The following is a 24,085-nucleotide window of genomic DNA, read 5'->3' as shown; positions in this document are numbered from 1 at the left end:
AGTAAACATGCCCTGTCAATACGGCGGAGTTAAAGCATCGTATTTGTTTAGGTCTATGAAAGAGGTAGCTCTAAATCGAAATATATTTTGTTACTTAGATCCTAGGGAGTTACAAAAGAAAGATAAAAGGAGAGGTAGTGAGAATATTGGAATGAAATGATCTATCCATCATAATGATTAGCCTGCGGTTATATGAAAACTCATGGACAGTTATTTCTAGTATTTAGAAAATGAATTCGTTTTACAGTTTCTATTGCTGCTTCGAGCTCAATTAATTGATATAATTATGTCCTTGACTTGAATGAGTCGCCTTACTGATCATCTGTAATCACTCCCACCTCAACCAGCAACTGCGTAGGCTGGCGTCAGACCTTATAAACCATGTTGAGGTGGTGAATGTGATTTAGTAATAGTAAAATGTCATTTTATGACATGATCGTGAATGACCCAACGAAATGGAAATCTTTTTTCCGTGACTGTTTCTTTAATAATTACTAGTGAGAAAAATTAAGCTGCTTATATTATGCTAAATAAATGATTATTAATTGTTTATTAATGATTATTAATTACTATTGTTCAAAAATGAAAGACATTTTTGAACAATAGTAAACCCAAATCATCATCCATATTCACGTTGCAATTTTGAAAAAAAAATTTAGCTTTGGTGCCATAGTAATTATTCATTTAATTTTAATCTTTCCTCCGAGAACAAAACAAAAATAGCTCCGAGCTATACTCATGAAAATATCCAGGAAATAATGGTCAACAAATTTAATTTTTTTGTGCTGGCGGAATGCTGACTTTCACGGCAGTTAAAATTTTGGCAAGGCAAAACAACAAACGATTGATGGAATTGACCTCCACGCACATTTTCGATCCAATGTGCCCTAATTTGAGTTCTAAAAGGTTAACTATAACGAATATGATCTCTTGACTATGCTCACTTGTAAAGGAAATGATATTTTTTTTGCTTGCGTTTGAATAAAAATTTGATGAAAAAAAGTCGTGGCGAGTATGAAAATAGAAAATGTTTCACCCCATAGCTGTGAGTCCTGTGGCTCAAAAGTTTCCTCAAATCACGGGAGGTATTAATTAACCTGTAAATCAGCGCTTCAATTCTTCATATTACGTATTCCACGATATCTACTACAACTGACTTTGAAACCATATGGGTGTGGTATGTCAAGTTTTCAAGACCAGCTTCTGGCGCGAGAATAATTAGAATGTCAGGATCATATTGTATTTTTCTGTTTTTTTTAGCGTGCTTGAATGTAGGCGCTGTGTTGCAGCATATTCATGCGGAGATAAATACTACACTGCACAAAAGAGTTCGTACACGTGCGGACAAAATTTCCCCTTTCGGCAAAAAAGCAAACTTACAGGCGTGCGAATTGCAAGACTTTTGTAGGTAAAATCGCTGCAGACAAACCAATTTTTGGATGACATCGTCTATGGCGTACCAAGAGAAAATTCTCATTTCAGGCGTTACGGTCATTACTTGAATTCGCTCTCGGAGAAAGCTAACCCAATGCGAGAGAAAATAATTCTAGAATGAAAGAGGCGAATTGTAACTCTGTAAGAGGCATTCCCTAATTAACTCTGTTGCAATCGCAATTTACGCCGGGGGAAAGGGAGACATTGTAACGGACTTTGGATTGTAATGAGATCCATCATCTTTGGAAATAATATTTTGATACATAAAATGAAAAGACTCTAATCTGTAATGCGTTGATGTCTCCCGTTGTATCACGCACAGAGGAAAACTTACATTCTGCAGATGTCTGTAACATTTAAGCGCCGAGGTATACTTTTCAATCGCAAAGGTTTGCGAATAATTCTCTCTGCAATTCCTATGTTATTTCTTGATTAATAAAATTCCGCCCCGGGGTTCTACGTTTGTTACGTTGCCAGCTCCATTATAGTGAAGTCCTGGAAAATGACGCGTTGTAAAAGTGCCTTTGAAGAAATGTAGGTCGTTCGCAAATCATATCAGGCAGATACAAATAATTTCTTCCTTACAAAAGTCTTTTTGCAGAGTTTTCTGTCAGAATCAGTTGCAGGGTCGTAGAGATGACATTGGAGCGTTGGAAAAGTAACACGTGTATGTACCTTGAATTTTTTCGAAGCTATGATTTCCAGTTAAATTGAATTCCATGAGATTTTCCTCGGTGATATTTGTGATACTCTCGTGGTTAAACCCAATGCTGACTTTGTGAAGCTCGTAACTGTTAATTAATTCCTTTGAATATAATGAGATCTAGTGAAAAAAATATTGATAACATATTTTTTAATTAGAAGAGTGCTCATGTGGACTATAATTTGGGCGGAGAATGACGAGAAAATACGTTATTGATGTTGACAATGATATCCATGGCAATTCTTATCAGTATTGTTTCTTTTCTTACATGACGTGATGTGAGCGCCGAAGGCGCTTTTCCGCTGTCCATGCTTACCACAAAACGCCAGTTTACAATGATAGATTTAGACATGTGTGCATTTGTTCGTGTTATACGTGTTACGTGTTGCTTTGATAACATTATCTAAATATTTGTGACACTGAGAACATTAGCTCTTTAACACATAATAATATTTGCAACGGATAATCTTCAAAAATTATTTTTTCTTTTCATGTGATTTTTAAAATTGAAAGTAGGACCTTTTATCATTAATTTGTCATAAAAATGTTTTTTCTTATAACTTTTTCATTGCATTGACGTTTTATTTTTTGGACATATGTCAATAGTTACACAATTTAAATTTATTTTAATTACATATTTACGTTAACATTTATAATATAATTCTTTTTGTAATCCAGCACATGTGAATTCATGATTGATTCCTTCGTGGGGTCGTACTTATGCGGAATATGCGAAAGAAGTTGAAAAGAAAGAGTGGAATGGTAATTGGGAAAGAAATCTACATCGGTGAATATATAAAGAAATGGGATAGGAGGAGCGAAAGATGTGGGAATGAGATGAAGGTGCTTGCAAAACCAGAACGCGTGCAGAGAGGGTGTGATATAGGAGACAAACTGAAGAAGAGGGATCCCTTACCTAACCACGCCTCAGGGTACAAAGCGGAAAGAAGGGTGCGAGGTAACGTTCAGTGGGTGATAGGGGGGATAAGGGTGTTCGTGGATGGTTGGGAAGAGGCCGGAGAAGTTGGGTGGAGTGTGGCAGTGGTTGTAGGGGTAGGATCGAAACGAGGAAGAATGGAAGGCGAAGGAGTTCAATCTAATCTTCTGGGTCCCGTTGTGATGTGGAGGGAGGGAGAAGCCAGACGTTAATCCCGAGGCTTTGGATGGGCAAATGGGGAGTTGATATGTATACATGCGTGCCCAGGAAACGTGAGAAAATATTGCAAGGGATGATGATGAAACTGCGGGAAGGATGCTGAACTGTCGGCAGGGTGGATTTGGAATTGTGGAGTTGCAGCACGGAATGTTTGATGGAGCACTCAGAAATTTTTGGATACGGCCTTCCCCTCTTATTTTTATGAATTTTTTATTATCATGCTGTATTGTGGCTTTACTTAAATGCTTGCTTGCGCTAGGTGTCGATGAGGGAAGTTTGGTAGCCAAGTGTGTAGTAGGAAGTTTGGCTTCTGACGTGTGAGTTTCGGGCTCAAATCCCGGGTGAAGCACAACCACCGCCACACGTAAGTCCTAGAAGTGCGGGGTGGTACAGAAAACGGAACTGACCCCGGCAATCCTGATTGCGTGAACAATAACGCGCACGCCGCTCAGTCTGAGGTGAGCTCTACGGTGTAGTCTACACCCTCACTTATTCCAGACACCGCTATACTGAAACGCGTTAGAGTGGAATCACTGAGTAAGTTTTTCGTAATGGAAATTCGGTGATATTAGTTAGAAATTTATCATATATATTATATTTTAATTATTTTTGAAGCTTTTCCTGAGGAGGTAGGCATGCATTTCGTTCGGTAATACTATTTTCATGCTAAGTTAGACATTTCTTTAGTCACAGTTATTGGTTTCTTTTTTAATTGCCACCACTCTACATTTGGTTGTATTTCTCGTTTCTTGAAATGGTTCATCCTCTTACATTTGCTTATAACAGTTTTGGTGACAATTGCGCTAAAAGACAATTTTATTCCTTGTATTTAGGCTAAGAAAGTATTAAAATATTTTCGTCAGTAGCAAAATAAAAAAAATCCCATTGCATTGATTTCCTCATTATTTTGCATTACAATCTCCGTTACATCCGTATCTGTATCTCATATCACGCCAAGTGCGTAGTTAAGAATGAGTTACACCTGCATGAAATGAGAAGGGCATGAACAAGTACAGTACAGCAAACGTTATAAAAATACGAGGATTTATCTGTGATTTAACAGCGTTAAGTACTGCCTTTTATCATTCGATGAATGGCAAGTTAGAGGTTGATTACTGAGACGGCTAAATCTCTGCTTTTTGGCGTGTGAAACGCTATGAACTGGAAACAATTTAATGCTGATATTCCTCGCAGAGTAAAATCAAGGAATATCGCATCTTAAGAAGGACCTTCAGGTTAGCGGGCTTCATTTATTACGCAAATTTAAATTCATATTTATATCTATTTAAATTTGAGCGGTTTAAATACAGCTACGGCTACATGTACCTACAATTGTCGTGCAACTTGGAACCTTTTTCCTAAGGTCATATATTTCGGAAGAGCAAGTAAATTAGTTTCAGGCTTGACTTGGTGGAAATACGATATATCCATTATAAAATATTAACATCATCATCACTGGTCAACAATCCTAGGATTGGTTTGACGCAGCTCTCCACTCAGTTCTCCGATCAGCTAATCTTTTCACACCTACGTATTTCTTCTCTTTCACATCCTTCTATACTTGTTTCATATATTTTGTTCGAGGTCTTCCTTTCCCGTTCTTGCCTTCCACTTGTCCCTCGACGATTGTCTTCATCAGGCCATCATGTCTCAAGATGTGGCCTATAAGGAATTTCTGTATTCTTGTTAAGGTTTTCATGAGGCTTCTTTTCTCTCCTACTCTTCTTAGGACCTCTTCGTTACTAACTTGGTCGATCCATTTGATCTTCATAATTCGTCTGTAGCACCACATTTCGAAGGCCTCTATCTTTGCTTTCTCCGCTTCGGTCATTGTCCATGCCACACTTTCGTATAGGAGCTTACTCCAAATGTAGGTTCTTATAAATTGTTTCTGTATATTTAAGTTTCCCGCTGTAAGCAGGGCTTTCTTTTGGTGGAATGCCCTCTTCGCCTGGGCTATTCTGCTGATGATTTATTTCTTGCTTCTCCCGTCACTTGTTATCTTGCTTCCAAAATAACTGCATTCATCCACCTCTATCAGTTTTTGCTTCCCTATTTTAATGTTAGTCTTGACTTCTTCTCTTCTGCTGCATACTAATATCTTGGTTTTCTTCGTGCTTATTTTCAGTTGATATTTACCCATTACCCTACCCAAAAAATATTAACATAAAACAATAATATTCAAACTTTAATTCATAACCTCGCAACCGACCATAGAGGAAGATGTCTTAATTGGCTCGCATCACTTCTTTGGCCAGATCTTGACTCTCATGATCGATTATGCCCCTGGTGCGTTGGTGGGATCCCAATTCCTTTTCAGGTATTATGAGGCGGCCGGAAGACTAGAGAACGGAATCACTAAATTACCTCTGGAGTTATTGCCATGAGGGACACTCGATAACCAGACGGTACCTACCTGATTTCTCCGCCTACTTGGTCCCGAATGTGCGGAAGGTGATCATCTACACGTCGGATTAAGTATTAACGATAATTTATTGAATGAAATAATGAAAAGTACCTACCTATCGTGGAACCATATCACAGTGATTGGGAAATGAAACTGAAATGTACCTACGCATCCGCTTGAATCGACTAATGTCACAATTCCTTGACAACGAGTCATCGGAACGGGCAATGTCAGTGTCTGAGAGAGGTGAATTAAAGCTCGATTTTTCTGAAGAATGTAATTTAAATTTGCTTTTATGCAAAGGCGTACTCAGGATGAAAACTAGGGGGGGGGAGGGCAAGCCATGGTTGTTCAAGTTGTAGGTAAGATGGAAAAATGGAAAAGGTGAATGAAATCAAAATTTTCAGGAAACTGTATCAAGCTCTTTATTAGTTTTTAAAATTATTTGCTTGAAAAAATATCATTATCCTTAAAGAATTTTGCGATTTTTGCTCCTGCCCCTCGCTGGGTACGCCCATGGTTTTATGATTAAGTGCACGACGATTCACGCCACGGTTTTTAAATCTAAAGGCTGCAACGGAAAAATTAATTATAACCTCATATGATTGAGACATGATAAGTCAACCAACGTTCTTCCACCAATGATTGTGTTCTTATTCAGATTTCCCAACACTAACGGTCAATCAAAAGTCACAGAACGCGACGATGGAAAGCGGCAAATTTTGAAACCTTATTGTAAAAAGACCGCCGAAGTTGGCTGAACAAGTTAAAATAGACGTTATCGGGGGAATACAAATAAAAAGCATCATGCAGTTGAAAAGTCAACCAATGGAAACTTTATATACTTCATCTCAAAAGAAGTATTTAGTTTGTGTAACGTAGCAATTAGATTTTGAATTTATATTAAAGTGAAACTACTTGATTTAATTCACACAAAACATGTTGTAATCTACGAACGAGGTATTCACTCACATTAGGAAACCATAAATATGATTTATTCAATTGAAAATAGTTGTTTTGAGACGATCATCTATTCTAATCGGTAGTCTAATTCACGAAAAAGGCAAAAAAATAGTCTAAAGAAATCTCTTTTATCACTTTTTTTCTTCAGCGATCACTGTCCTTTGCTAACTCTGATCATGGACATCCTCGTGATATTCTTCAAAAGACTTGATAGTTTTTTTTATCCACACTTTGAACAAAGTGTTTTTAGAATTACTCCACAAGTAACTTCTGGAAAAACGGAAATGGAAATTTTTACTTTAGTTTACTTCATGGGAAATCCAGCATTTTTAAAAAAACCGTAAAAAGTTAAAGTGGTTTTGAGGTCATAACAGCTCACAATTTGAACGAATCGGATCATTTTAAAGCTGAAGCTGATAGTTTGAGGATATAAGTTATAAAACTCATTGAGAACAACATAATTTAAGTAATCTCACTTCCAGTATGAAGACAGGATAGGATTTAATGCACCGTTCCGCGCGTTGGGTAATTCTCAGTAACGGCGATCGAGAAAATAATTCGAATACAGCGAAAAATGGCATTAAATGGTTTTATTATGACGATAGGAAAAAAATCATAAAGTAAACCAACCATAGCGAACTTTAAAAATTAACAAAAAAAAATTTGACCCCGACGTGATTTGAACACGCAACCTTCTGATCTGGAGTCAGACGCGCTACCGTTGCGCCACGGAGTCCGTTGGGGAGGAGGGGAAAAATAACTGTATATATAGTCGCTCTAACAAAACTTTGACCTGAATTTAATTTGCTATTTATTGCACTGAATTTACTATGCTTTTTTCCCGCAATTAAATTCTCGTGAGAGTTGATATCACTCTCGAACTATCATTTACGGCTATTACTCAATTCTCATAGGTTCACGTTGCCGTTATTTCATATTCTCATGTTTTCATGAAGCCTCTAATTTCAAAAGTGCATGCCAAAGACTTATCACGAAGAACACTAAGCATATGTAAGCTCGGGCAGTCATCCAATCTCAACGATATTATCAACGTCATGGTTTTTTGTACAAAGATTACTTCATACAATAATATGCTAATTGATTTTCTGATCCCTCTAGAGCCAAGAAACCGCAGTGAGACGTACTACAGCTGTGCGTGATGTAGGAAAGACTGATGGAACGAAATATGCCCGCGATTTTGAAAGACTATTTTGACACATCTTGACTACAACCATGTATACTCCACGAGAAAAACTCCATGACTGCTACCTTTGATTTCTTTCCTACTTCATGCTTCATGTTTTTATGCGCAAGACACAAAATCTCTTATACGAAGTATAGCGTGCCTGCAAAATTGAAATAGGTTATTTTTTTCCCGCAATTATTGATTTATGCATTCGCGTCATACCAATATCCAAAAATTATATAACTCCAGTCAGGCACACTGTTAATTGTGTCAAACCATTTTTTGTGAAGACGAGCTATTTTTCAAACTCGTGTAGACTACCATTTCTATACTGTATCATTAAATAATATTGAGGTAAGCTCTCCTTAATTTTTAGTTAAAATGATTGATTTTTAGCAGGGGCGGATCCAGAATTTTTTTCTGGGAGGGGCACAAGCAAGGCCGTATCCAGGATTTTGTTCTGGGTGGGGCACAATTGGATACCTCGTAATACAAAACGAACGCAATGATGATGGGACCGTATAAAAAATCTTGCATATTTTTGAGGGTCTAGGGGGGGCACGTGCCCCCGTGCCCCCCCTGGATCCGCCTATGATTTTTAGCTTTTATCATTAATGTGTTCGCGGTATGTATACGTCTTTGCCTAATTTAAGATATCTTTAACTTATAACGGCAATTTTTTTACAAAAATCATTTACGAACGTCGTACTTTGGGTTGTTTGCGTATTTGAGTGAGATTATCATGTTGAATTTTAGATAGAATAGATTGAAATATATTTGTACTGTTTCTTTCCAGTTATTGCCTTTTTGTTAATTCAGTTTATTGTTAGTTTGTCCCGATCAGTATTTTCCACGGGTACCTAAACAGAAATTAATTACTTTGTCTCCCAATATCTCCGCAGTCATCTCTGTTGTGCATAATAATGTTCACCTTTCCTTCACGAGGTAAATTTGCAGTAACTATCGTTGTGGCTCCAGAAATTTAATTATCCAGTCGTTCGCTCATTACCTCACCCTTCGAGAGGATCGTTATTATAGTAGAAAATCGTCAATGAAAATAATTAAGTAATAGATATTTATATGCTGAAGCAAAAAGTAAGTAACGTAAAATCGGAGAAAAAAGTAAGTATTTCGGAAAAATTTCCAGTGTAATTGATATGAGTAGATGAGCCAAAAGCATATTTCACAATAAAATTGAATAATCTGAATCTTTAAAAAATTAAGCTTCCGTACAGTAATTTGGTAACGTATACAAATCATATCCTTTGCGGAACCATCATTATTGTAATGTTAGATTGAATACCTACTATTGAATAATGGTACCCAATCATATTATATTTTAAACACATATTATATAAATATATTCAAAACAATATGAGAAATAATAGGAAATGGATAGCGAATACATATGTTCTCCCAGCATTAGAGGAGAGTAGGGTATTATGGAATACCATTTACATGTATACATATATCTTGGTTGATAATTGATGAAAATACCTCAAATAATAATCAGCACACTATATAGCTATTAGCGATGAACTGCCTTTGGTTAAGACGATATTAATCTCTTAGATGCTAAAAAAAATAAATGTATATGAAAAAAATTACAAATCGAGTCTAATATGGAATTGTCGGGTAATATGGAATAGGTGGCTTTTTTATTGAAAATTTTACTAAACCTCAAAAAACACTATTTATTTTATACTAATTAAACATAGACGTTTTAGGTATCTTACTGATCTATTTACAAAAGTCACAGACGTAGTCATCTTTTTCTGCGTCTGTGCAGTCAAGATGAGCCCAAAGTGAGCAACTGATGCACCGGATCCAAATCTCTCCTCGTCGATCTTCAGAAAATTTTAAATTACAGAAGATACACTCAGCGTCCGTGTTCTTTGGTTGTTTTGCTGATGGCAAGAAATCCAAATCAGATGACAAATCAGAATGAAACGATACATCGCTGTCAGCACTTTCGTCACCTCCAGTTAGTTTACCTCCAGATGAGTTGTCTAACAAACGTTTCTTCACATGCCGTCTATTAATTATGGGTTTCTTCGGTTGTTTTTTTGAAGTTTTCCGTTTATTAGTTTTTCCTTTATCATTCATCTGGAGCTCTAACTCATTCTTGTATGGGGAGTTGGTAATTATGGAAGAAGATTCCACTTTCTTTCCCCTATTTGATTTCTGCTTTTTGGGAGGTGGTGGTGAAATCTCCATCGGTAGCACAAGATCTTTTAGAGATCTACATTTATGCCTTCGCAACTGTCTTTTTTTTGTTTTTCCATAGTCTAATTCTCATTCATCAGGTCATTTATACGGTTGATTGCGTCTTTTACCTTCACATATTATATGTGCGCTGACATTGTGCTTATGCAAATGCGAATGTTTGTAAAAAGTGAAGTATTTTGCAATAATAGTTACGTGGTTCATGATTAGAGATCTACTATCTTCGAATAACGCCTCGTTGAATGCACGCCCCCAGGTTATTTATTCTTCTATTTATTTTGTGCAGTTATGTATAGAGCAGAAAAATTCTGCCAAGCTTCACTACCATTTGATGAAGGTACTTCCGTGGTATTTAAATTAATGGCATCAATCGAAAATGATGTTACACTTTAAGAAATTTCTTTGGAGCGAGTTTTATTTATTTTTTTCGTTTATCTCTTGCGAAAAAATCTGCGTGGAATCGCATTGCATTCTCAATAGGGTGGTTTCCTATTATTTTTTTATTGCCTAAATCGAAAGATTATTACTCCTGGAGTACGTATTTCACGCTTTTAGATTTTTAAATGACAACATCTATTTATCGCGATTAAATGAAAAGTGAAAAATTTCAAGCGCGCGAAAACGCGACGCGTAAGTAGGAATGATGGGAAAAAGTCCATGCGACGCATTTCTGGTTCCCCCTCCCGCATTGTGAGGTGACCTTGATCGAGGCTCTGAGCGCTGATAGGACGCAGGATGCTAGCGGGTAGCTGAGTACCTTGCTGGCTGGTAGCGCTTGGCTTAAAAAAGGTTTATTAATACCTTATCAAACGAAGAAAACTTTCCGACCTTATCCAGTTTTAATAGGTGATTATTAAGACATGTTTCCCTGAGCTCTGTGCCTCATGCATGCATTGGTAACCTCAGACGATGTATAACTCCTATCCTCTCGTGTAGAAACTAGGTCCCTGTGACGTCACGTGCAGTGGAATCGCATGGGCGCCAATCTGGCCTTTTTCAAATGAGGATAAAAATTGACCGTTGCCATTCGTCTAAACTGGTATTTCAAAAACCAAATAATTTGTGTATTATGAATACACTAATGGTGGGTAACGAATCGCAATCAATGCCTTTCGTTTTCTTTGATGAAGGAAACTACCCTATTTAAGGATTTTTTACATTAAGCCATTAATAATTCCTCCTGATAAAAAGCTTAAGATATCTCCTCGGGGCATTCTTGAGAATCGCTGATTGCTTGAATCTGCCTTGAAAACTTAATTATTACGACGCTGTTGGGCGTTGGACGTTTGTTTTTCAAGCCTATTGACCTACTGATCGTTTATCTCCCTTGCCTGACAGGTCAATTACATTGACTTGAGCCGACTCTCGACTCTATGTCATGAGCATGATCATATTTTTTGAGATGATATCTATTTTTGTTAATCGCTAAAACTAATTAGCCGGTGATTAATGTGGGGCTTGATGTAGTGCTGAAAAAAATTGCTTCACGTAGATGTTAAATAATGTCTGGGGGCGAATAGCAAACCCAATGTTAAATACTCTGATAGTATTATTTAGCTCGGTCAAATTGAAGGAACTCACACGATGAATTGGTGCAATTAGTAAAATATGTTTGTCCATTTTATGCAAAGACATGTATTCTAGCAAATAGAGTGGCAGTCTGCAAACCTGTATTCGTAGAGGAAATTGTACAAATTCTGAATATAGCGGTTCCTGAAATAATGTCTGGGAGTGATTCAGTTTGATTTGTTGTGGGTAGCTTCACCTAATTTGTTTGCGTAATGTTATATTTATTCACTAAAAACGTGCACTTGTTAATGCTCACGAAAACGGCTGGTGGCGATTCGTAGATAATGGTAAAGGCCAATTTGATATTGTTTTTATTTTTAAATTTTTTGGGAGACTGCCAAAAAAATGAAAGTAAAAAAAACTTTGTGTGACAGCTCCTACTCTGTTAAACTTTATTTCGCACTCATGGTACTTCTAGGATACAATGAATTGCCAGTGAAAAGAGTGAAAATACTATAATTATTGAGATGCATTAGCTAAACTGCCTATTTCACAATGGAGATTGAGGTGAGACGAAAATGATCGAATATATAACTTATCACTTGAAACGCGATACCCTTTTTATATATGCCCTTGTAAATAACTGGGGCCCAGGACAAATTTTATGTTCCTTAGGAATATGCCTTGCGTTTCATAATGAACTTGTATACATTTACGAAAACCATTATCTATATGCCTTTGCGCCGAGGGGTGTGATGTTTCATTTTTCAAGGTTAAACCTGCAGTTGTGACCAATGAATCAAGTCAAATGAAATGAATAAAATCCGAAGATTAAAGCGTGGTGGAGTGGAATGTTCCCATATTGAAAAAAAACACTTGCAATTTTTCACGATTTTAAAACTTTCAAAACTGAAGTACAATTTTTAATCGTGGAAATTTTAAAGTATTTCTTTTAATAATAAATGAATAGTTGACATCGGTCAAGTAAATTTGAGAAATAGCGTATCATCACGAATTGTAACTGTGGAAGTCAATTAGATAATTGCATTGAAGTCGTAGACGTATCTTTATTGTGAAATTGCTTAAATCAAACAGGACCTTTCATTGGATTTTCTTTTTCAAAAGTTTTTTCTTTGGAACATAATGAAATGAGGAACTTAATAAATATCCAGTGATGATCTGCAAGGAATATTACGTATACAATGCAGAGGGTGTAAACACATTTCCCAGTAATATGTATGTGTAAATGAGGGCAGAAAGTTCTAAACCGACCTAAGTATCAAATCTTTTGGTAATTTGATAATGACTAGTGAGAATTGAAACCTATATATCGGTTAATAAATTTAATTGTGGAACATGACAGACAAATTGGAAATAAAGAAATAAAAACTTAGTAAGGTTCACTGTTGTTTAATTATGGATACACCTGACGATGTAACCAAGTTACGAAACCCTGGTCGTGCCCATAATTAAACAACAGTGAACCTTACAAAGATTTTATTTCTTTATTTCCAATATGGAGAGGTTTCACAAAATAAAGCCTGAAGTTATCAGTTATATCACAGACAAAATTTAATTCCAGTTATCGGATTCGTTTCCTGTTAACTATGGAAAATAATTACATTCTCAACAGAACAACTTAGTTTTACAACCTCAATTTTAAATTTTAAACGAATTTAGCTTCACTATGAATGCAACCAACTTCTACAAAGTCAAGGCTTGAGTAATTACTTATGTGAAAACAGCTATAACACCACCGTGGCGGAGTTGGCTTGGAATCAATGGCCGGAATTGATTTTAATAGCGACCGATCCCACTCGCAGTCATGTACACATCAACAGATAAATGAGCCACGCATGATAATTGCGAGTGGATATCACCATAGATACATCACTCTGGTATAACGCTGTTATTATTATTAGGGCGTTTTTTGCCGTGCCTTGGGACATAATTTACATTGCTCAACCTGCATGACGATGAAAACAGCACGGATATCATCAATCAAAAGTGCCTCCTTCATATTTTTTCACCCCTTTTTGATCCAAGAACTCCTTTCAACTTTCTGTTTGGAGCGCATGCAGGATTTTGTCTTGTGGTCGCGTTAGAATGAATCCCGTCTTTATGTGTCCTTCTAGATTCTCCGATTTCTCATCCGGCGAAGTTGACTTCCATCTCGTTCTCCCTGCCCTCCATCTTCACGCCCCTTCATCTGCGCCAGCATTAATCCCTCATAGCCCCTTCCCTGTGAGAAGGATGCTTCAAAATTTCCCACTACGAAGATAGCTGACGCCGCTCGTGTGGAGTTTGATTGGTAGCGGCACAAAGAATTCCGTTCACACTCGAGATGAGAAATGGGGGTTGTTCAAATGGTCGTTGTGGAGTCAAAGGTTGTTGCTTTTGAGTACTTCATTGAATAGATTTTAAATGGTCTTTAATAGCAATATTTCATACCTTAACCTCATTTTATCAGAAAAATAATTCACTTTATTCGCTCCACTGGGACAATTCATCATCGGCGATGGTTTTGAACACAATATTCAAACACACTCAGTTGCTAATTTTTAGCAACGCACAAGAAATATGAGTAATTAGTCGCATTAAAATCATTCGTTGACTCTTAATGGATAGATTTTAAACGGTCTCATATATATTTCTGCCCTAATGCTCACAATAGCGGATAAGAAAATTCACCATGTATGTGCCACGGTGACAATTAATCACCGGCGATGACTTTTTCACTTATGACGTATGTTTCAAAACCATGGGCGGTAGTTGACGTGCAGTGTGAATTTTTTTCCTACGCTCTTTTTATCATTCACATCCATGTAGTTAGTTTATTCATTTTCTTCACCGGCTTTGTCTCTTATAACCACACCCTAATCCCATGCTCCATTGTATAGCAAAACTAATATTTCTGGTACAATGCTATTGCAATGTTGCGATCTCCCCATTACTGCACCGAAGGCGCGTTCAGAATCTGTACCGATAAACCAATGCTCACTACAGCCAGCCAGTTTACAATAAAATAGTTATTTTTCGCTTCGTCTGCGTTTTGCGCTGTTTGCGTTAGAGCATTAATAATATTAATAAAATTAAGCGTTAATAATATGATAAAAACATTTTTATTTTTTAATAATGGCATGCCGAATATTATTCATAAACTAATTGAAGCGTTGGCATTGGAAATATAGTAAGTCAGAAAACACCGAAATTTGGCTTTTTCATGGAGAAGGTAAGTAATACATGCACGTACCAATGGCATGGACTAGGTAGAAAGTCAATAGGTGCAATATAACATTTTCTACGATTGACGAAATTTGTACACTAATATAAGCTCCACAATGTTAGCATACCTCCCTCTTTCGTCTCCTGTAAAATTCACATTCGGTGACATACTACCTTTTTCATGTCAACGCTTCAATTCACTTTTTAGAATTTTCATTATTAAATATATTTTTCCATTATTTGCAATTGTCTCTTGTTTTTTTCTGCAAGATTAATATTTTCTTATTTCATTTTATTTTTTCTTTTCTTCTTTTTATTTCAAATGAAATAAACATATTCAGCAAATGAAATTATTAAAACTAGAAGAAGTAGAAAGACATACACTCGTGGAAATGTTACCTGATAAGACAGTACGCATGTAGTTGGAACTGTAGGATAATAGATCCAAATGTCTGTGAGTAATGATTCATAAGTTGCTCCGAGCCTGGACTTAAAATTATTGTGTATTTTGTTTGTGAATCGGTCGACCAGTGGCGTAGCCAGGAATTTCGTTCGGAGGGGGGAGGGATCCAAAACCAGGGGCGAACATTTTTGAAAAACAGGGCACTGTAGAGGGTTTTAAACTAATTTTAACACTTTTCATAATCGAAATAACTTCATCTTTTGAAGAAATGTATTGTAAATTCATGATTTTTCAATATTTTGTTTTCTTTTATGAAGGAAAATAATGGCGTTTTTATATTTCGGGGGGGTCTGGACTACGCCACTGCGATCGACTATGGTGAGTTTATGGGCGGAAAGTAAATCGGATATACGGGTAAATTTTGAAAGACTAAATTGCATGCAGAGGGAAATATTTTGAAAGATTTATAGTTTTTTGCGGATTGATCTACTATAATGGGCAAACGCCTCACGGAGAATGTCGGTCTCATTAAACAAGACTATAGTTTTACTCTGGAACTGTGGGCAAGTGGAGTGACGGGCGAGGAGAGTGAATGTACCGCATGTCTTACTGCTAATTAGGGTTGCAGCATTTGAGATCATTAATTGAACGTTTACTGTCTAAATAGACGCTGAGAAATTAGTGAGAGGTTGCTCTCGGTATTCGTTGTTTGTTCATCACTGGTGTCGTTTGTGATTCGAATCGTCGTCTCCGTGAAAAGTGAACGCATACGCTTTTGACTGTTTTTTTAATATATTTCATTTTCATGTTCAAGCCTGAATGAGTTTTAAGTGAGCGTTGAGTTTGCTCACGTTCGTCTTGAACCTAATGCTTGTATAGGAAATTTTGTCGGACTAATTTGAGCCCCATAGGTATGGGGTGTCTCGACTAGTATTTCCGAGACGTGCAACGTCGAGTATGAAATTCTATACGGCATGGTGTAATATTCTCTTCGTGAGAGTTGAAACCATAGTCGATAATAAACGGAGAAAACGAAGAAAGTGAATTTTATTTTTCTCTCCTCATTGTATCGTTTATCTCTTTTCAATTGATATAATTCCTGTACCACTGTCTCTTATGTAGAATAATTAAGGAATTAGAAGAATAATTATTAGAAGAATTGAAATGAAAATACAAAACCTTGGTAACTTTTCACTGGAAAATTATTTATTGGTACGACGCGTTTCGACGTACTCGTTTCAAGTACTTGAGAATGACGCCTCAGCGTCGAAACGCGTCGTACCAATAAATAATTTTCCAATGAAAACTTACCAAGGTTGTGTATTTTCATTTCAACATGGATTTTTACATAGTAAAAGCCGAATCAATTGAATTAGAAGAATTATTATTATTTACTCATATAATTTACTAATTATTCTTCCCTGTTGGATCTTTGATATCACCTTAACTCCCGAATTGATCCCGACGTATCTATTTAAATAAATTTGTGTTGCTTTTTTGGGATTCCGCAGCTATCACGGTAGAAATGGCAGAGCCTCTCTGACCACCTCCATTTTTCCACTTTGTCCTCAACCCATAAGTCTTTTTCACTCACCCTTGCGCTGTACGTATGCGTAACTTCCCAGTAGTTAAACTTTTTTTTCAATGAGCGTAACCGGTTGTAGTATATGAAAAGGCACAATTTTTTGACTATTGATGTATTCCATATCGAATAACATAATGTGGAGAATAGATTGGCCGTGTGAACATATCATTGATTCTCTGTTGAGGAATTATATAATGCCTGCCCTACTTTCTAATAATCTTAAATAGCTTCCATCAACTCATACCCAATGTCGTTTAATTTGCAAAGAACCAATAAAAGTTCTTATAAAATGGATTAAGTCTGGTCTATCTTGTTGGAAGCGCGTGATATCCATGGCGAATTAAAACAACTTTGTTGTTTTCACAGAACTTTCGCAAGGCTTTTCACCCTCTTAAAGCTAATAATTTGAAAACTTTGATGCCACGGAGAGGTGAAAATCTCTTGGAGGTGAAGAATCGTGTACTGTCATAAAAACAATATAGTTTTTTTTTCAAAGGCGATGTGTTTTATCTCGACCACTTTTATTAGTAGTAATTTTTTGTTGGTCACCTGCCAACCTCCGAGAAGTAACGAGGCATCACATTAAAGTTATTGCCATTTACCATCTCTCTGCGCGCTAATGCACCGTAAAATGGACGTGATGACTACATATGAAATGAAACACACGAATTGAGGGCTCTAGAAGCGAAGGGGTACAAATGCATTTTTTTATAATTTTTTTAGATAATGCAGGTTATGTTTCGTGGGGTACGCAATATTGCCGAGGCAAAGGGATACAAGAGAATCAGTGAATCTATATATATACTTATCAGTGGTTCACTTGTATTCCTACACCACAGCAATATTTATTTCGTACCACAATTTACATGAAATTATCTGCACTCATCTCCAAAATTATATAATTGCACATTTAACCCTTGACATCTAGAATCCTCAATTGACGGCGGTAAATTCATATATATATTACATTGACAGCAGTAAATGTTGTTCGGATGTTGACGGCACAGTTTACGATTGTATGAATACATGCCTTAGTATGAATATTTCGATGAAAACTAACCATGAGTGATTTAAAATAGCTCTAAGTGATACAGAAATTATTTCAATTTCCTCTTTAATAATACTTTTATAAATTATTTGTATACTATTGCACCGATATGTACCCTTAAACCTTTCTAACCCAGAGCTGCTTCTGGGGGAAGGTAAATTTCAACTCTTCTCATTTGAAAAATGTGAAAAATTTCTGCTCATCCATAATTATTGTGGCAGCTACCTATTTCGTCATTATACTTTACTGCACAGAAGAACGCGTAGTTTAAATATTCCTTGAATAGAGCTGAAAATGTACACATATTTGATGCAACTCAAAGCAACATTGGGCTATCATGGGTTGAGGGGATATCGGATTGTTATTGAAATTTAAACGTTGGACGATGAAGTTTTTTTCTTCCATTCTCTCGTTCCATTCCCTCTGTTCGAGTCCCCCCACTGAACCCTCACCCCCAACCCCTTCACTTCAACCATTCTACCCCCTCCTCTTCCCCCCCCCCAACATTCTCCCTCCCCCCACCCGAGTGCTCGCCCTCTCCAGTCGGCATCAATCAACTCGGAGTCTCCGGCAAACGACGCCCCGAGGGATTAATGCGCTACTGCCGATCACACCCTATACAGCGCCTCCTGTCTCCACTCCATCCCCTCATCCTCCTCCTCCATATGTACACACAAGTTCCTCTCTCTCTCTCTCACTACCCTATACGTCCCGAGCCAGCACGATCCATCCCCTCCCTCGAACGTCTGCCGCCACCTAGGCCACATCCCACACACATGCTGGGAAATGAAAAGAGATGATCATAAGTAATTGTGATCACTGCGAAGGAATAGGTACTCGCCGTTACAGATGTAACTTGATACTTCAAAAAAAAGGTAGAACAATATGATAAAATAGTATTTGCATGGTCCACATATTTTTATTACCATATAGGTATTTTTATTTATTTATAAACGAGTTTTTACATTTATTTGAAATCTTTATTAACCCATTTGTTGGCGGCGGGTTCTCGCCTGCTACTTAAGAGGTCGCGGGTTCAAGTCCCGCCTGGGTAGATTTGTTCCAAAGAAGTTTACTTAACCGACCCAGGTTTCGACATTACACTATGTCATTTCAACCTTTGAAAATGACATATTGTAATGCCGAAATCTGGGACGGTCAAGTAAACTTCTGTGGAGCATACAACAGTGCATCTTTTATTATGTTTCCTGTCACCAAGTTCCACTAATTATCGCCATTCAGTCTTAAGTTGATCTGGGTAGGTTTCCCCACTCTAGGGCATGCATGTTGGTGTACATTTAATATTTTGGTTAAAAACCCCGGTGTAAAAAATCGTGCTCTTTTCGGAGGTATGGTAATATGTAAATAAATGTCTTATTTTTAGTTTAGAGGACATGGTTTTTGCTGGAACCTGGGTCGGAAAATCAAAAACTGTGAGCCATACTAACGATTTTCTGCCATTATGAAACCTCTTAAATAGGTCCTATAAAAACCCCATCTATTTTTAAATTATCCAAAACTAAAGTATTTAATACAGAGTGATCACGATCGTTGCCATAATCCTGCGTGTAATTGGATGCTGCCAGGAATTGGCATTACGAGGATACGTCGGTTTAATTGGGTATAGCTATATTGAGTTCAAGGAATCTTCGGTGTAGGTTGATACAATAGGAATCACGAATACGAGGAGTCATCAGCGGAAGAGGATATATCTAAAAATAGCTTGTACAAACAAGGTAATCGCTTCACTGATAACGAAATATACAAGCATCGGTTATAATCAATACCGGAAAGTAATCGTCTAGGCGACCTCTTGCCTCAAGCCAGAACAATTTTCCCTCCCGCCCCATTGACGCCACCTAGCTCACATCACACATACTGGGAAATAAACACGATCTCGCCCCTTCCATAACCCCACTTCATAGTCTCACTCCATCCCTCCCTCCCTCTCTTTACCTTATACCCTTCCCCAATCCCCCTCAGTGCAGCCAAGCACCGCACGGCGCGTTTACGAATACATTACCATCGAACTGTCGTAAATTTCACGTCGCGTCACAATCGTCCGACCACACAACAATGCTGCGGTTCTCAAGGAGGAGGTGGTACCCCCGTTGTTGGGAGGGGGGTGACGAAGAGTGGTTGGCGGTACGCGCAGGAATCCTTCTCCACATATATACACACACACACGACGTCGAAAAGGACTTGGAGTGAGGTTATTTATGCTTTTATTCCATCGATCTGCTTACTTTTTTCCCTCCTGAATATATCCCTCCACGTTCTTTTCATTAATTCAAGTTTTATCGTATTCATCGAGCGTTTTTTTTTCTGTTTGTCGCTGTTTTTTATGTTTGTATCCGTTCGTGCTTGGATGATTATTGTGTGGATATGTCTCCCGTGATCTCACTCGTCTTGGCCGTGCTAGTGGTGCGCTGCCTGAAGTCTCCATCGAGGCGATGTGAATTCGCTCTGCTTACTCTTATCTCGTTGTTACCAATGCTTTGCAATGTGTGTGGCGAGTTCACGACGTGAGTAGTGACGTTTTCTCCGCGCGATGGCGCTTCATAGTCTGCCGTCAATCTTTGTGTTATGATGGTAATTCATGCAGATCGTGATGAAATGGTCTTGATTGAAATTCGTGCTAAGTGCGTTCGCATCTGAACTACCTACCCACGGAGCGATGTAATCATAAGGCTGGGTGTTGATATATGAGAAGTGTGGGAAAAATCTTGGAGCTGGAAAGGCTTTCCACAGCCACACAATGGGGTCTTACACTCGATATCGCATTTCAATAAAATAATTCGGGGATGAATGAGAAAGACAAGTTATGACGAAAGAAATACTCTTCCTCATTCACTCATATTCTTAAAACTCGAAAAACCCAACGGGGTCGACCCAATGGGGTCTTTCAGTCCAAATCCCAATTTTATAAAATAATTCCGCGATGCGCAAGACAAGTTATTACGGAAGAATGTTCTTCCTGATTCACCCATGTTGTCAAAACTCGAGAAAGAAAAAAAAATTCAAAAGTTGCCGCCTTATTGTCACGAGGTAGTGACGTCATTAAAGATATGTTTCATTTAGTCGTTCAGAGAGACCAAACTTTTGACAGACTGTGCTGGATACTTTCACTTAGCGTTGTCGATTGTCACCCCGGAAGGCAGTGTTTGGGGCTCTGTCAAGGCCGTATATTTTGTAGTCTTCATTTTGATCATACGGCGACAAGTTAATAATTAATTTTCATTGCAGTAAGCATAGTAATCAGAGAATTTTTGTATCATGATAATGGCGTATAGGTATTTAGCAGTGCATTTGCAAATAGCAGTGTTTAAGTAGTGTTATATTTTACATATTGTAAGTGTATAGACATATGAATAAGTAAAAGAGTGAAACTAATTTAATTGTCTTCCCGCGGAAAGAGAACAGGTGTAATAAAAATATTCCTATCAGGTACTCCTCACGATCTCCCCGCTTATAAGTTTTCTCACTCCGATTACTGTCTTTTTCGGCGGATTATTTCTTTGCCTCTAGTTTCAAATTCTGTAGCTATCATTGAAAACGTAATGTGAAAATGATTTTGGAACAAGTTTTCAACTTTACCACAGAGTGATAATTTTTCCCTCGTTCCTTTTTTCAACTGCCATATCGCGAAGGACATCAGAAAAATCTGTATACCCGCTGTTAACTAAATACCCGCTGTATGACGAAAAAATTGGTATGAGTGTTCATCAACTAATCAGATGATTTCTTGCAAAAAATACTTATTCCACTTTTATTTATATGAAAAATGTCTAACTAATCGATGTACTCAATACTGACCAATAATTTTACCAACCTAACAAAAACAGCACGCTAATCAAAATCACAAGCAAACTCGCCCCAAAATAGTTGCATTGTTAACTGGCTGGTTGAGGTAAAAATGGTTTTCTGTTATAGCACACGACCGCCTGCGGCGAGCAAAATAATGCGACTCCATCAGATTATTTCTCTGTAAGGAAATAAGGGGGCATCCATTAAATACGTTAGGTGTTTTGAAGGTTTTTTACCCTCCCCTACCCCTTAGTGAGATATCGCGAGATTTGGCTCGAACCCCTCCCTCTAATCTCACGCGAGATTGTTCAAAATGCGTATTTTAAGTGTAACTGCGTTAATCTATGCTTTATTGCGTTGGATGCATTTAAAAAAGAATTTATTTAGTTGATTTTTAGATGTCTTCGAAGCGCAATAAAAGCAATTGAAATAATGAAAGATCATATTCGCCCACTAATGCGAAAATATCAAAATAGACTATTTTGAGTGAAATTATATAAAAAGCACTAGCTTAATTGCCTCCCTGTTATTATTTAAGATTAGTGAATTCAGCCCAGTTTTCTCGCATTTTTCAAAGTTTCTCGAGGAAAAAATGTACGTGATACCTACCCACGTCAGATTGTGTGAGAATCGGCTTGACCCCCTCCCTCCCCTAAACTCCTCACGTAATTAATGGATGCTCCCCTTATTTCAAGCTCATAACTGCACTTATGGCCTAATGTAGGCTAAACTATCCGCTTAAATCTTTTCAATTGCCTCATCTCTTCTACTTTTTTCAAGCATTCTGAGGTTTCCTTTCTAAACTTGATGAAAACAATTCTGCGGGGTAGGAATGAAAAATTACGCGTTACCTCTTCATTTTTATAATAGCCTGGAAATTGAGTGCGGAGGGACGGATGGACGTAGAGATTTTAAAAAAAAATCCTCCTGGCCCTACTTAGTTGCCCGAGTCGAGTGGCCCTGAATTCGTCCCCGAAAAAAGAGAGAGGCTTTACATCGAGGGATCGGACCTCCTTCTTTTTTTTGTAGAGGCGCCACCGTCGTCGTCGACTGCCGAACAATAAAATAAAACGGGCGGACGTTGGTAGATGTGGATAAGGACTCCTCACTTTTCTCCCTCTACTACTGTGACTCTTTCCTTTCCTCACTCGACCGTTCTTCGCTCGAGTCTTGTGACATGAATTATGAATCGACTCTCTCTCTTTCTCCCTTGCCCCATCGTATCTCTATTTTCCGTTCTCCTCCTGCTCTCTCGTTTCGGGGGTGTGCGGGGCCCGATGGGCTGATTTTTTTCTCTCCATCCCTGCCCTTCCTAAAGGGTTTGGGCACCGGAGGTCACCCCCGATGGGTTACGGACTGGGGAAAGGATAGAAAGGAAGAGTATTTGGCTGAGGAGATGGTTGGGAAAGAGATTTTTAAGGGGGCTGAAGACTGAGGCGAAAAGCGTTCCTGCTGACATGACAATTTCTCGTTTTTTTACTTAACCTACACCATGGCGCACTTTAAATTTTAAGGATATTCCTAGGTAACGATCAATTGGTAGTGTAATTATGAGATAGTGCTCATTTTAGCGTCATAATAATAATTAGACTGGTGGTCGCAAGGTGGTCCATTCGTGTTAAGGATTAAGTTCAGGGTGGCAATTTTATCTAGTGATTTTTTAAATAATTTCACTCAAAATTGACTATTGAGACATTTTAGGTTATCTGAGTGAATAGGATTTTTCATTAATCCAATTTTTTTGCGCTTCAAATAAATCTAAAAATGATTCCCCAATGTTTTTCGGCCCCACAGAGGCGATGAAATAGGAGAGATATTTTTCCGAACGCATACGTATCGGAACAAGCTTATTTTTTATAAAATAATGGACTTAAATAAATGCTAAGTAAGACTCGGTATTCACATATCACCAAAGCGCATCTCCTTGTCTTTTCTTTCCACTAGTTCACGGCTGGTGCCCAAACTCCCCGCTCCCCTCCCCCCGGCCACGCGACTATCGAGACATCTTACGGGGTAGTACGTGGATGTAGATGTAATTATGCAGGATGCGTTCCGAAAGTAGTGCAATTATTTTTTAAAAGAAATTTATTAAAATATTTGCTTAATCACTTTAAATTCTTCAAAGTACTACCCTTGGGCTTCTACGTATTTTTTTCCAGCGACTCTGCCATGGCCAATACGCGCCCATGAAGGGCTTTTCGGGAACCTCTCGATCGGTCCTCGTCACTACAGTTTGTGTCTCTTCTAAGGATGAAAAATCGGTTCATTTCCGGTCATCATCGGTTCATCGGTTCAAATCGGCTACCTTAATCTTAGGTAACAGAAAAAGGTCTTCCGGGGCGAATTCAGGACTATACTTAGGGTGTTGGGGCAGCATTTAAACCTTGTGTTTTTCCAGGAACTCGCGGACTCGTTGAGCGTTGTGGCAAGGCG

General features: G+C 37.8%; 1 non-coding gene across 1 annotated transcript; it reads right to left on the bottom strand.

The window, feature by feature from the left end:
- Positions 1-7,327: 7,327 nt before the first annotated feature.
- On the bottom strand, positions 7,328-7,399 carry Trnaw-cca. The gene has a single exon. It is a non-coding gene; the product is annotated as a tRNA-Trp (tRNA).
- Positions 7,400-24,085: the final 16,686 nt, after the last annotated feature.

This window comes from Ischnura elegans, chromosome 3 (genome assembly GCF_921293095.1).
Source record: "Ischnura elegans chromosome 3, ioIscEleg1.1, whole genome shotgun sequence".
Taxonomy (NCBI): domain Eukaryota; kingdom Metazoa; phylum Arthropoda; class Insecta; order Odonata; family Coenagrionidae; genus Ischnura; species Ischnura elegans.
The sequence above is the reverse complement of the archived record's forward strand: the minus strand, read 5'-3'. Positions and strand labels throughout refer to the sequence as shown.